General features: G+C 39.0%; 1 pseudogene; it reads left to right on the forward strand.

Annotated features, from left to right (window-relative positions):
- The first annotated feature begins 13751 nt into the window (after positions 1–13751).
- LOC112836789 (5S ribosomal RNA) lies at positions 13752–13869 on the forward strand (annotated as a pseudogene).
- Positions 13870–14195: the final 326 nt, after the last annotated feature.

Consider the following 14195-nt stretch of genomic DNA (forward strand, 5'->3'; position numbering starts at 1 on the left):
GACAGTAAACAATAAATATAACAAATGAATAATTTCTATAGTGTGTTAATGATGGCTGTGGAAAACAAGTAGATCAAATAAGGGGGGTGGCGGTCACGATTGTGGTAAGGAATGGTGGGAAGGATGGGATGCAATTTTAAACTGGGTGGTCGGCGTTGACTGAAATTGACCCAAACTCAACTGTACTTCCTGATTCTCTTCCTCACCATATGTAGCGGAGTGATATTCTACCCATCCTTCAATGCCCTGTTCAGAAGTCATCTCCTCTTTGATGTCTCCCTGATTCCCTCAGTATTCCTTAAACATTCTCCCCTTTACATCCCTACACGTGGCTCTATTGCCGCAGCCTAGCAGACAGGTCCTGGGCATGTGCATATATGCCGTCTGACAGTTTCCTGCCTCAAGTGCTTGCATCTCTGCCTCTGCCTTAGGGCATTCTCCAGTGCCGGTGCTTAGAGTGCAAAGAAGCCCAGAAGTGCAGGGGATTTAACACCCCTCAGGGATAATCCTGAAACAAGGAGAGAAGAGAGTGGGGAGGTGACTGCTCCACCTTCCCTATCTGCTGGTAGAGTAATTTTGAAGTGTGTTCCACACAATTACTCAGAGGCTCCCAGTGGGATTAAGCATCAGTTGCTCATAGTATCTGTTTATTAATGTACCCTTTACAGATGCTTTGCCCTTTCCTGTCTCCCTCTTTGACTTCTGCCCTCACCTTATAAACAACCTACCCAACCCAAATCCTTCAGGGGCATCTAAATTCAGACACCTTAGCATTTCAATTTTGAAGTCCTATGGTCTTATTGGATTTTTCTTTATATTATATTATTTATGAACATTTGCCTCTTTTACTAACTTGTGAGTTCCTCATTTATATCCTAAAAATTCTATATTGCTAAACAGAGCTTTTGACCTTTAATCCAAAATATTAAGTTGCCTATATATTTGGTAAAGTTAACCTGGGTTTAGTTACCCAATTACCTGGATTCAAATCCTGGCTCTATCATTTAACGACTGTATTTGTGGGCATTATTCTGTGCCTCAAATTTCTCATTAGTAGACTCGTGGGGTTGGGGATTATTCTGAGGATAAAATAAGAAAATGTACACAAAGATCCTAACATAGGGCCTGGCACATATTAGGCACTCATTCACTGTACGTCATTTCCTGCCCCCTGCCTTTCTCTCTCTTGCTAAATTCAATATTTTAAAATAAAGGAACTGGTGCCTTCTAAGGCTGATTTCTGACCTAAGCATATGTAATGCTAAACATAATACATTAATTGTAAATAAATGTAAATAAATACACATACATACATACATACATAAAAGAACTGAAACATATAGAATTTCAAATCTCTAAAATCTTAATGTGCTAAATCAGAGGCATTTCATCTGAGTAAGATATAGAACCATAAACTGATACGTTTCTGTATTTTTCTTCCATCCCTTTTAATTCAATAAAGAAGTTGGCATCATGTACGTCAAGGCTCCATTTATCTCTTTAAAGTATCTGACATATATTGTGGAAATATACTGCCAATAAAATGATCACTTTGGCCAACTAGTTACCTAGGGCAGGTGTGTGCAAAAGAAGTACTACATTATTTGTAGCAAGGGTTTGCCAATCAAAAACGTGTTAATCATTAGATATTCATTTTTTCCCTATTCTATATTTTGAGATAGTTATTTGAGGACAGAGACCCAACTACTCTAAGAGTGGTGCCTTGTAAATTATAAGAAAGTAGTACTTAACTCACTAATAACTACAGATAGTGAAATATTTTCAGAATTTCAATTTAAGAAATATTTCCTGTATATGCAAAATCCTGTGTCAGGTGCTTTATGAAAGCTCACAGAGAAGAGTAAGTGTAGGGGGAAGATTTAGAATGGTATGTAGTACTATAGGATGGGGTCAAATTTGGGTGATGAAAGACATATGAAATCATTGCAACATAGGTTCAAAAGAGAGAAGGATAAGACTATTTCAGCATTCAAGAAAACTTCATGAGGAGATAATATCTGAGATGAATGGGTCCTAAGGATTTTAGCACGCAGAAATGGAACAGAGAGTATTTCTGAAATGCGGGGCAGCCTATGCAAAGACATGGATATGGGATATAAAAAATATTTTCAAAAAGAGATTTTAGTCTTTCCATTTGGTTCAAAAAGTGAAGTGTATTGAAATAGGTTGTAGTAAGCAGGGGTGGGAGAGGGGAGAGAGGCCAAAAGGTGAAGGGTCATGAAAACGGGGGAGAGAGAGAGAGAGAGAGAGATTTGCATCAAATGGGAATGCAATTAACTGAAAATTCTGGCTTAATTCATTTAAACAATGAAGAAAATTTATTATCTCACATAAGCAGAAGAGTACCCTGTTTCTGGACATAATGGTACCTCAGGTTTGGTTGATTCAGTATCTCAGTGACATAATCAAAGAACCAAGTTCTTTTCATCTTTCTCTCTGCCAAAGCTAGGACATCAGCTTTGTCCCCTGCCAGTCACCTCAAGATTACAAGTTGCCCACTGTGGTTCCAGGCACCAAATGCAGACAAGACATCGGTCAGCAGAAGGATACAAACTGTCTTTATGTGTGTATAGAAACATCTTTCAGAAATCGCTTTCCCCGAAGCAGCTATTTCTCACATTTCACAGGCTAAAATTAGATCACATGCTCCTTCCTAAAGCAATTACTGACAAATGGAATGGGATGTTCATGTCAGCTAAGATGATTCAATTTATATCACTGAATTATGTCGATGGGGTGGATGCCAGAAAAAAATTTTTTTTCTTCCAGAAGAAGAAGAAAGGGGTGCCTGGGTGGCTCAGTTGGTTAAGCGTCTGCCTCCAGCTCAGGTCATGATCCCAGGGTCCTGGGATGGAGCCCCGTGTCAGGCTCTCCGCTCAGTGGCGAGTCTGCTTTTCCCTCTGATCTCTCTTGCTTTTACACTCTCTTAAATAAATAAATAAATAAATAAATAAACAAACAAACAAACAGACAAATAAATAAATAAATAAAATCTTTAAAAAGGAAGAAGAAGAAAGGCATGATTGTTGCGTAGGCAACCAACAGTCGCTGTGGAAGTTATGGTGACCATATATCCTGGTTTGCCTCTTGAGTTCTGGTCCATACCTGCTGTCCCAAGGTAATTAATAATACATTAATTCACTCTCGATAGTGTTCCTGTTTGGACAATAAATTGTATAGTCACTGCAGCTAGAATAGATCATTTTAGACATTTAAAGATTTGAGTGTGAGAGCTACGATTTAGAGTGATTAATTAGTAAATTATGTGAAAACACTCACAGGTAAAGACCAAGAGACTAGTTTGAAGATGACTAAAGCAATTTAAACAAAAAAGTCTGAACTAGTGTGGTGGCAATGGGAATGGAAAGAAAGAGGCAAAGAGTCCTTACAGAAGTGATAATTTAAAATTTGGCATCTGTTGATGTAAGACATAACAGTAAGACAGTAGAATAAAAGGTGAAAGGCTTTAAATATTTAAATTCACATTACTGAGAGAATACATTGTTCTGATGGAAACAGTAAGTCCAGAAAGACTTGTTTCAATGGGTAGAATGCTAAGTTCGGTTTTGACATGTTGAGTTTAGTTTTGTTGGGAAAATTAGGTGGAAGTATAAGGAGGTATATTAGGGTTCTCAACAGCTTCTGTGATAATTTAATTAGAAATATAATTTTTTTTTTTTTGGTGGGCTCTGATGGAGCCAAAGCATATAACTCAGCAAAAATAAACAAGTAGGTAAAAAAATTTAATTCATCATTTACTCAGTAAATAATTACTAAGTGCCAGGCACAGTTCTAAAAGTTGAGGAATCAGCAATTAACAAAACAGAACAAATCTTTGACCTCTTGGAGCTTATATTCTAATAAAGGGAATCATGATAAACACATAAATGTAGTATTATGCCATATTTTGATACAGGTTATAAAAGAAAAATAAAAGTACTGGGGGTGATCATGCAAGTCTTTTCCAAGAAAGTGACATTTGAGTAAAGAGCTGAAGGAAATGAGCCCTGCAGATATCCAGGCAATGAATATTCTAGTCTAAGAGGAAACCAGGTGTAAAGGTTTTTATTGAAGGGTTCTTAGAACTTGCAGGAACACATCAGTAGGACTGGTGTGTCTGGAGCCTAGAGAATGAGGAAGGCAGTGGAAAGTAACAAGATCAGACAGACAGCCAGAGGCCAGGTTCATAGGGCCTTATGGGTCCTAGTGATCACTTTGAATTTTGCACTGAATGAGGCAGAAAGCCCTAAGACTTTTAACGCTGATGAGCGGAGAAGAGATTGTTGTCAGGCAAGGGGGAAGTAGGGATACTAGTTAGGAAGCTATTGCAAAAATTTTGACAAGAAATTATAGAGCTTTAAAGTAGGAAAGCAGCAGAGGAGATGGTGAGAAGTGGTCAGATTCAGAATATATTTTGAAGATGGAATCAAAAAAGATTTGCTGATGGATTAGATATGGGGTGTCAAAGCAAGAGAATTAAAAAAAACCCCAAAAGCACCAAGATTCTCGCCAGAGACATGGGGAAGACTTTTGGAGGGGTATACATGAAAGAGAGGTGGCAAACCAAACATTTGGTTTCAGAATATTAAGTTTGAGATGCTTATTTAGACGTTGGAGTGAAGATGTTAACAATGCTGTTGGATAGATGGAATATGAGGTTCAGCAAAAAGTCAGGGCTAGAGAGAAAAATTTTGGAGTCATCAACAAGTAGATGGTATTTAAAACCATGGGTCTGGATAAAATCACCTGGAAAATGAGTATAGATAAGTAAGAGAAGAGGTCAATGAACTAATAGTCCTGGGGCACTCCAATGTTGAAAGATCAGGAATATGTTTTTGCAAGGCAGGAGAAGAACTAAAAGAGCAATGTCCCAGATTCAATAGTGTGATGATAAATGTTTAACAAATGGCCTTCTAAAAATAAAAGCCCTGATTTTTAGTGCTTGCCAATTTCTGTGGTATAAGTACTTCTACCATAACCAACTTTATGCTATGTATTATTGTTCAACAATAGGCTTGCAAGAGTCCAAAAAATTAACAGCTCTCTCTTGCAAAGCAAGCTCCAGGATACCACTGCCTGAAAGCGAAGTAAGATGTTTAAAGGAAGCAGGACTGCCAAGCTGTGTCAAATGCTGTCAATAGAATGAGCAAGAAAAATATTAAGAAATGATCACTGGATTGGCAACATGGAAGTCCACTGATGAATCTGACCAATGAATATGACAAATGAAAAAGTTGCTTTGAAGGGTGTTTTTATGATGAATAATGGGAAGTGGGTAATGCTAGTTAGGAAGATGGGCAGTTAATGCTTAAAGTTTCCTTCTGAGAAAGCAGTATTGAGGATGTGAAGCATTTAACTACATAAAGAACAAGAAGGAGAACATGCCAGGGAGAGAAAGGCCCTATAGCAGGAATGATCTTAGTGGTTTCATGAATTGAGAGAAGGCCTATGTGCTTCAAGTATAGGAGGTAAGGCAGGACACGGCCAGAGGTGAGCCGGAGATGGAAACAAGATCATAGTGTTCCTTGTAGGCTATCAAAAGCAATTTATATTCATTATAAATAATGTGGAATTATGTAGAAGGGTTCAAAGCAGAGGAGTCTCATAATCTGATTGGGTTTTTACAAAAGATGACTGTCCAATGTGTAAAGAATGCCTTGGGAATTAGGGGAAAAATAAGAAAGTGTAGTGTCCCTGTAGGGGAAGTGTTACATTTGCTCGGGTGGGAGGAAGATGTTAGTGATGTGGTGCCAGATGGTAACAAGAAAGAAGGAAAGGAAAGGATACATTTTCAAGGTATATAAATTGTTGATAGATAGAATGTAGAAGATAAACAAAAAGACGGCATTAAACATGATGTTTAGATTTATGGCTTGGGCGTTTGAGTAGGTTGTCATGCCATCTACTGAAATAGGAAAAGTAGAGGGAAAAAGAAATCTTAAAAGGAAAAACATGTATTTTATTGTTTATGTGTTAAGTGGATTTAGCTTTGTGGGGTTGCAGATGAGAAGAAAGTTTTGGGCCACAGATATACACTGCGGAACTGGCACAGTGAGATCACCCAGTGAAAGAGAGGAGAGAGAAAAGAAGAGGTTGTAGAGTGGAAGACGATCAAGGAGACTGAGGAGTATACAGAACGAGTAGAAAAGTTAGAGCAAGGTGGTATTGCAGATTCTAAGAAAGAAGAGCAATTTGTGAGGGAATAGTCAGTCCACGGTTGAAGGTCCAGTGAGAGTGGAAAGCATGAGGGTCCCTGGAGACCTTGACAAGAATAATTTTAGAGAAATGGTGGGGGCAGAAGCTAAACAGCAGGGAATTGAAGAGTGAGCGGCTGGGAGAAGATGTATAGACAGTTTGTGTTGACAACTCTTGCAAGAAGTCTGGCTATGAAAGGGAGCAGAAAAATGGAGAATGGGTAAAGAAGATGTAAGGAAATATTGTCTAAATATGTGTGATGGTGCACAGTCTTTGCATGCCAGCAGGAATAATTCATTACAGAGAGACAGATGATGCAGAAGACAGGGGAAATAATCAAGAAGCAAAACCCTTCAAAGGTGAATCCATCAAAATCCTAGAGGAGAATATAGGCAGTAACCTCTTCGACATTGGCCACAGCAACTTCTTTCAAGATACATCTCCGAAGGCAAGTTAAACAAAAGCGAAAATGAACTTTTGAGACTTCATCAAGATAAAAAGCTTCTGCACAGCAAAGGAAAACAGTCAACAAAACAAAGAGGCAACCCACAGAATGGGAGAACATATTTGCAAATGACACTACAGATAAAGGGCTTGTATCCAAGATCTATAAAGAACTTCTCAAACTCAACACACAAAAACCAAATAATCAAGTCAAAAAATGGGCAGAAGACATGAACAGACACTGCTCCAAAGAAGACATACAAATGGCTAACAGACACATAAAAAAATGTTCATCATCATTAGCCATCAGGGAAATTCAAATCAAAACCACATTGAGATACCACCTTACACCAGTTAGAATGGCAAAAATCGACGAGGCAAGAAACAACAAATGTTGGAGAGGTTGTGGAGAAAGGGGAACCCTCTTACACTGTTGGTGGGAATGCAAGTTGGTACAGCCACTTTGGAAAACAGTGTGGAGCTTCCTCAAAAAATTAAAAATAGAGCTACCCCATGACCCAACAATTGCACTACTGGGTATTTACCCCAAAGACACAAATGTAGTGAAAACAAGGGCCCTATGCACCCCAATGTTCATAGCAGCAATGTCCGCAATAGCCAAACTGTGGAAGGAGCCGAGATGCCCTTCAACAGACGAATGGATAAAGAAGATGTGGTCCATATATACAATGGAATATTACTCAGCCATCAGAAAGGATGAATACCCAACTTTTACATCAACATGGATGGGACTGGAGGAGATGATGCTAAGTGAAATGACTCAAGCAGAGAAAGTCAATTATCATATGGTTTCACTTATTTGTGGAACATAAGAAATAGCAGGGAGGACATTAGGAGAAGGAAGGGAAAAATGAAGGGGGGGCATCGGAGGGAGAGATGAACCATGAGAGACTGGACTCCCAAGAAACTGAGGGTTTTAGAGGGGAGAGGGGTTGGGGGGGTTGGTTAGCCTGGTGATGGGTATTAAGGAGGGCACGTACTGCATGGAGCACTAAGTGTTATACGCAAACAATGAATCATGGATCACTACATCAAAAACTAATGATGAACTATATGGTGACTAACATAATAAAATAAAAAAAAATAAAGGTGAGTGGCAAAGAGACATGGAGTGAGGGAATGACTTCAGCTGGTGTGGGGAGCTTCTCCTTTTGCATCTGAAATGTAGAAAAAGCAAGTACAGATCAGGCAGGTTTGCTGACTTAGTGACAGGCAGAGGGAATTCTTCCCATATCATGGCTTCTGTTTTATCTGTGAACTATGAGACAAGGTCAGCATAATAAAATGGTGTGGGGCGGTGTGCAAAGTAATAAAAAGTAATTATCTGAGGGGCGCCTGGGTGGCTCAGTCATTGAGCGTCTGCCTTCGGCTCAGGTCATGATCCCGGGGTCCTGGGATCGAGCCCCACATGGGGCTCCCTGCTCTGCAGAAAGCCTGCTTCTCCCTCTCCCACTCCTCTTGCTTGTGTTCCCTCTCTCACTGTGTCTCTCTCTGTCAAAAAAAAAAAAATCTTAAAAAAAAGTAATTATCTGAGTAAAGAATAGAAAAATAAGCTTCTTGGAGAAACAGAGCAACATTGCATGGCATAAGCGAATATCTATTAAAGGCTGGTGATCACGGTGTTCATGAATTTAAAGTGACACTAATTACATCAATTTCCCCAGTTGTGTGATTTTCTCAATAATTCTATTACGCTGTGATTAGAAACCGAAATTATGTCATGTATGTACCTATCATAAAAAATGAAATTTATAATGTTTAAATGGGTAAAAGTTATTAGTTTCCCTTCAACCAGCACTTATTAAGTACCTGCTACATGTCAGGCACTCAAGATTCAAGGACAGAAGTCACAGTACCTGCTGTGAGAAATCACAATACGGTGGTGCCATAGGCATTTACACAGTAACTATGATCCACTCTTGTCAGTGTGTAAGAACATACTGGTCTAGGATGTATAAATCCAGGTTTATATTGAGTATGTGAGGTCTTCCAGCTTAAAGCATTCATAACAACCCTATGATAAAAAAACAAAAATCAGTATTATCTGATATTTCATCGATCATAGGATTACATGAGCTAGCATTTCTGATGTTCTATTCCCTTCCATACACATAAATATTGGACATACTCATCTAAAATAATTGTCAAAACTGTCTGATATCCTATATCCTATAACCTGATAGTCTATATCTTATAACATGAGCCAGAATCTCTGAAGGTAAATTACATGTGTCCTGAAAATTTAAATACTAATTCTATGTTATATGTACACAGTCTGCCTTAATAATAAGTGCTAGATAAGTGCTAAGCACTGACACACATTATCTCATTCTAGCATCATATATACAACAAAAAAAGTAGATGTCATTACTAACATTTTTTCAGATGAGGAAACTGAGTCTAAGAGAAGTAATAAACTAGGCTTTAAATCTAACCTGTCTGATGAATGGATAAAGATGTGACACACACACACACACACACACACACACACACACACACACACACACACACAGGAATATTATGCAGCCATCAAAAGGAATGAAATCTTGCCATTTGCAACAACGTGGATGGAACTGGAGGGTATTATGCTGAGCGAAATAAGTCAATCAGAGAAAGACATGTATCATATGATCTCACTGATATGAGGAATTCCTAATCTCAGGAAACAAACTGAGGGTTGCTGGAGTGGTGGGGGTGGGAGGGATGGGGTGGCTGGGTGATAGACACTGGGGAGGGTATGTGCTATGGTGAGCGCTGTGAATTGTGTAAGACTGTTGAATCACAGACCTGTACTTCTGAAACAATACATTATATGTTAAAAAAAAATGAAGATAGTAGGAAGGGAAAAATGAAGGACGGGAAATCAGAGGGGGAGACGAACCATGAGAGACTATGGACTCTGAGAAACAAACTGAGGGTTCTAGAGGGGAGTGGTGTGGGGGGATGGGTGAGCCTGGTGATGGGTATTAAAGAGGGCACGTACTGAATGGAGCACTGGGTGTTATATGCAAACAATGAATCATGGAACACTACATCAAAAACTAATGATGTAGTGTATAGTGATTAACATAACATAATAAAAAAATAAATAAATCTAATCTGTCTACCTCAGTCTGTACTTTTAACACCTCTTTAGTTTGATTTTTGATAAATATTTTTAGGAATTGTTTTAAATGTTTAAATGTTCTTTACTTAGATCCTTCTCCCACCAAGATCTCCCCCCACCATTGACAACCAAGGTAGAATATTCTTTTTTTCTTTTCTTTTTAAAGATTTTTATGTATTTGACAGAGAGAGACACAGTGAGAGAGAGAACACAAGCAGGGGGAGTGGGAGAGGGAGAAGCAGGCTTCCCGCCGAGCAGGGAGCCCGATGTATGGCTCTATCCCAGGACCCTGGGATCATGACCTGAGCCAAAGGCAGATGCTTAACGACTGAGCCACTCAGGCGCCCCTCCTTTTTTCTTTGTTGATTTTATTTTTAAGTAGTCTTTACACCCAACATGGGGCTTGAACTCACAACCCTGAGGTCAATAGTCTCATGCTCTACTCACTGAGCCAGCCAAGCACCCCAAGGAAGAACATCTGAGCATGTTTAGTCTTTGGACATTTCTAATAAGAAAAATAATTTTTTTTTTGCTGTTTATCTCTGAATAAATTTCACCTGTACTCTTCATCCTCATCAAAATGAGTTTATAGTGGATCCTCCTTTAGAATTTCTGAGGGCAGACATCATGTGTTAATCTTTCATTTATCTCTATCTCCTAGTTCAGTTCCTGGCACACAGTTTGGGCTCAGAAATATCTGTTTATCTGAAGTTAGGATGGGATATGATACCACGGTGGGAGTTTGAGTGGTCATGGCTCTAGGCTTAGACAGAGAGCATGATGACATCTGGAAGCTCTGACCAAAAACCCCAGCAATACTTGGTGATTGGTGTAGAGGGATGCTGCAGATACAGACATTGTCTCCAGGGTATTCTAATGACAGTGCATGTTAGAAAAATGGCTAGTTCAATGCATATGGGGTTTTCTTTGACTAACATTCAGGGTTAGGTCTTTCTGAGGAGCAGGGACCAAGAAAAGTAAGGCAGAGTCTTTTCTATGTTTGTATAGCCTGGTGGTTCCATCACTATTATGGCTCTTATCTCATGGTTGCTCAAGAAGGAGAAAGAGAGAGACACAGACAAAGACAGAGAAGGAGACTGAGGTTCACAGCCTGAATCCTTCTGCTACTGCCTAGGTTGAGAGCCTTTAGGAAGTAAGCTCTGCGAATTTCACATTCCTTACAGTGTGTTTTCCTTCCAAGGTTAATATGAGATTTAAATGACAAAATATTTATGTACCTTGTGAAAAAACCTGGACCTCTGCCCATTATGTAGAAATGTTGGGTAATTGATGGCTGTTGACACTGTGACATTTTTAGACTGACCTCTTTGATGTCAGGAGTTATGCCATGTCTATCTTTATGGCCCTGATGACAAAGCCAAGTCCAACTTAGAGAAGTGAATCAAGAAAGAATTAATAAAAGTAATAGCATTTTTCGGGGTGTCTGGGTGGCGCAGTTGGTTAAGCATCTGACTCTTGATTTTAGTTCGGGTCCTGATCTCAGGGTCATGAGATCGGCTCCCTCATCAGGCTTCACGCTCAGCGGGGAGTTTGCTTAGGACTCTCTCTGCCCCTCTCTCTGCGTGCTCTCTCCCTCTCTCAAATAAAATAAATATTTTTTAAAAAAGTAATAGCATTTTTCTCTCTTTTGTCTTTCTTTTTTTTTTTAAAGATTTTATTTATTTGACAGAGAGAGACACAACAAGAGAGGGAACACAAGCAGGGGGAGTGGGAAAGGGAGAAGCAGGCTTCCCGCAGAGCAGGGAGCCCAATGTGGGGCTCGATCCCAGGACCCTGGGATCATGACCTGAGCCGAAGGCAGGTGCTTAACCGACTGAGCCACCCAGGTGCGCCTCTCTTTTGTCTTTCATCTCCCAAAGGCCACTGACCTTTAGGAAGCTGAGGTTACTCATCATTGGATTTTTCTAATCACCTACTGAAATTATTGAGACAAACTCGGCAAGAAGTACAGTGAAACAATGACAAGACACCCATTTGTATTTTTAATTATTAATCACATACTTTATTTGAATTGATTCTTTTATTTACCACTTGTCTAAGTGATAGTAAACATAATCACTGTCATTATGAACTAATTTGGAAGGTAATTTTCCAATTAATAAATATATACCAATGTAAATTGTGTTTTTCTGATAAAATAATTATAATAGCTGCCAACAACTTTGGAAAGAAAACAAAGGCATTTGTTAGTGGCAACACCTGATGAAAAATTTGATGGGCTAAACTAGAACAATTGACAGGTACAATTCCCCCCACAAGAACAATTTGTTACTGATGATGAAACTGAGAAATAACCAGAATGAAAGTTGTGAGAGTCATAGTGAAAGCCCTCAGGGTAAAATTAATTTCTTTATAACACAGTTTAAAGGCACACAAAAAGGAAATTGCTTGTGCCAGATGGGATAGCAAAGGCATTGTGAATAAAAATGAGCATCTCTTTTCTGCTTACAAATATTTAAATTAAGATGATACCAGCATGTCTAGTTAATGGAGTAACAGTATTGATGATTGCACAACTTTTAAAGATTCTCTTGTTCTTTTTAAATGGACTTTGTCAACACACTGAAGTACTTTCAGCAATATATCAAACTTGGCACTTAACAGAGCACATGCTCTTCTCTTTGAATTATCGTTGCAGGTGGAAAAGGAGGAATACGATGGAAAATGCGCTGGATTTAGAGTCCGAGAACCCAATGCAGCTCTCAGGCAGGCTCTGCCACCGAGTGGAGGGAGGTTGAGGCAAGTTGCAGAGCTCCAAGGGACGGTTTCTTCATTAGTAAAATGAGGACAGGAATACCTTCCCTTCCATCAACTAAGTTCCATGAGGATTAAATGAGACAGATAATGAAGGCAAATATTTCTTGAAACCCATAAAGCATATGTGTGCAAACTTTGATTTTGTGGCTTATTTTTTCTGGAAATGGTCTGGAAATGATCTCCAGTGTTGTCCTGCATCTAATCTCAACTATTGGTTCACAGCTGCTAGCTTTCTTCTTGTTATAATCTCATACATTTTTATACAAACCATTTTAAATCTAATCATTGAGGATTTATCTGACGGTGATCTCTCTCTGCTCTAAAGCACCTGTAATAGTATTTCTCGTATGCCACCATTTATCTTTATATTCATATGTCCTCTCCATTTAGTTGTAACATAAACTCTGGAATATTAACACTACTACTACTAATAGCTTACACTTATTGTTTACTATATGCCGGGCACTGTGCTAAGCATTTTAAATAGATGGCTACATTTGACAAGAAGCAGAAAATGCAACCTGTTTTTCAGCAGGGTCACATCATACATCTGTGAATATAATGTGAATTAACATTTCACACTCATCAGCTTCCACTCACCAAAAAATGAGAGATTAAAAAGCTATAGGAATATAAATTTATAGAAACATTTTCCTTCCATTTCATTCAGCAGGCCTATGCCCCAGAGTGAGAGTGCGATGGGAGAGGTGAATATGTTCCTTCCCCAGCCAACGTCACTTCTCAAACAGCTCTCACAGTGTGAGCATCTAGCTGTAGAAAGTAGGATTATAATGTCTAAAGACATTGGTAAAATATGAACACGAATGTAGTCTATATATTGTAGCTGATACTAACCTAAGGAAAGTTTCAATGCCAGGGCAAAAACTGGTCATATTAGACTTCCTAAGTAAGGATGTGTCAGTCTCCAGGGTGCAACTTTCCAAGAAATTTTCAAAGTTAATTTGACTCTATGCAGTTTTTGCCATATGTGTTGGTTATCAATGAAGTGAGAAGTAAGGGCATCAGCTAAAAGTGGGAAGAGGAAAGGGCTTTGAAATTTTGAGCAGAGAGGAGGGAAAAATGTGAAATGGGGAGTACATAAATTAGGGATATGTTGTAGGGTTGTCCAGCAATGGTAAAAATCTGCTATGCATTTGTGATTTTGACTTTAAAGTGTGACAGATGAGTCTATGGCCGTACCACCTTGAATGCGCCAAATCTTGTCTGATCTTGGAAGCTAAGCAGGATCTGGCCTGGTTAGTACTTGGATGGGAGACTATCTGGGAATACCAGGTGCTTAGGCTTTAACAAATAGTGTGACAAATGAGCATGATTATGCTTTTTCTCCCAATACATTTAGCTGCTCAAGTACAGAGGAAGAAGTAGGTGGAAGGTTGTGATTAATAGGAGAAGGGGTTTTACCATATAAGTTCTTCAGAGGGAGAGGGGGAGAAAGGAAATGTGGGTATATGCAAGAGGGTTATTTTAATTCTAGGCATGGAGTCTGAGCTGGGTAAAAAGCGAGAACATGGATTGGGGGAATGAATAATGAAAAAATTGGGAGGGTCAATGTATTGAAAGCCCTGATATAGTCAAATAATCTTGGATTAGCCATAAATGTGTTATGCTC

Source organism: Callorhinus ursinus, unplaced genomic scaffold, assembly GCF_003265705.2.
Source record: "Callorhinus ursinus isolate GAN/ISIS: 27379988/994484 unplaced genomic scaffold, GSC_fseal_2.0 scaffold24, whole genome shotgun sequence".
Taxonomy (NCBI): domain Eukaryota; kingdom Metazoa; phylum Chordata; class Mammalia; order Carnivora; family Otariidae; genus Callorhinus; species Callorhinus ursinus.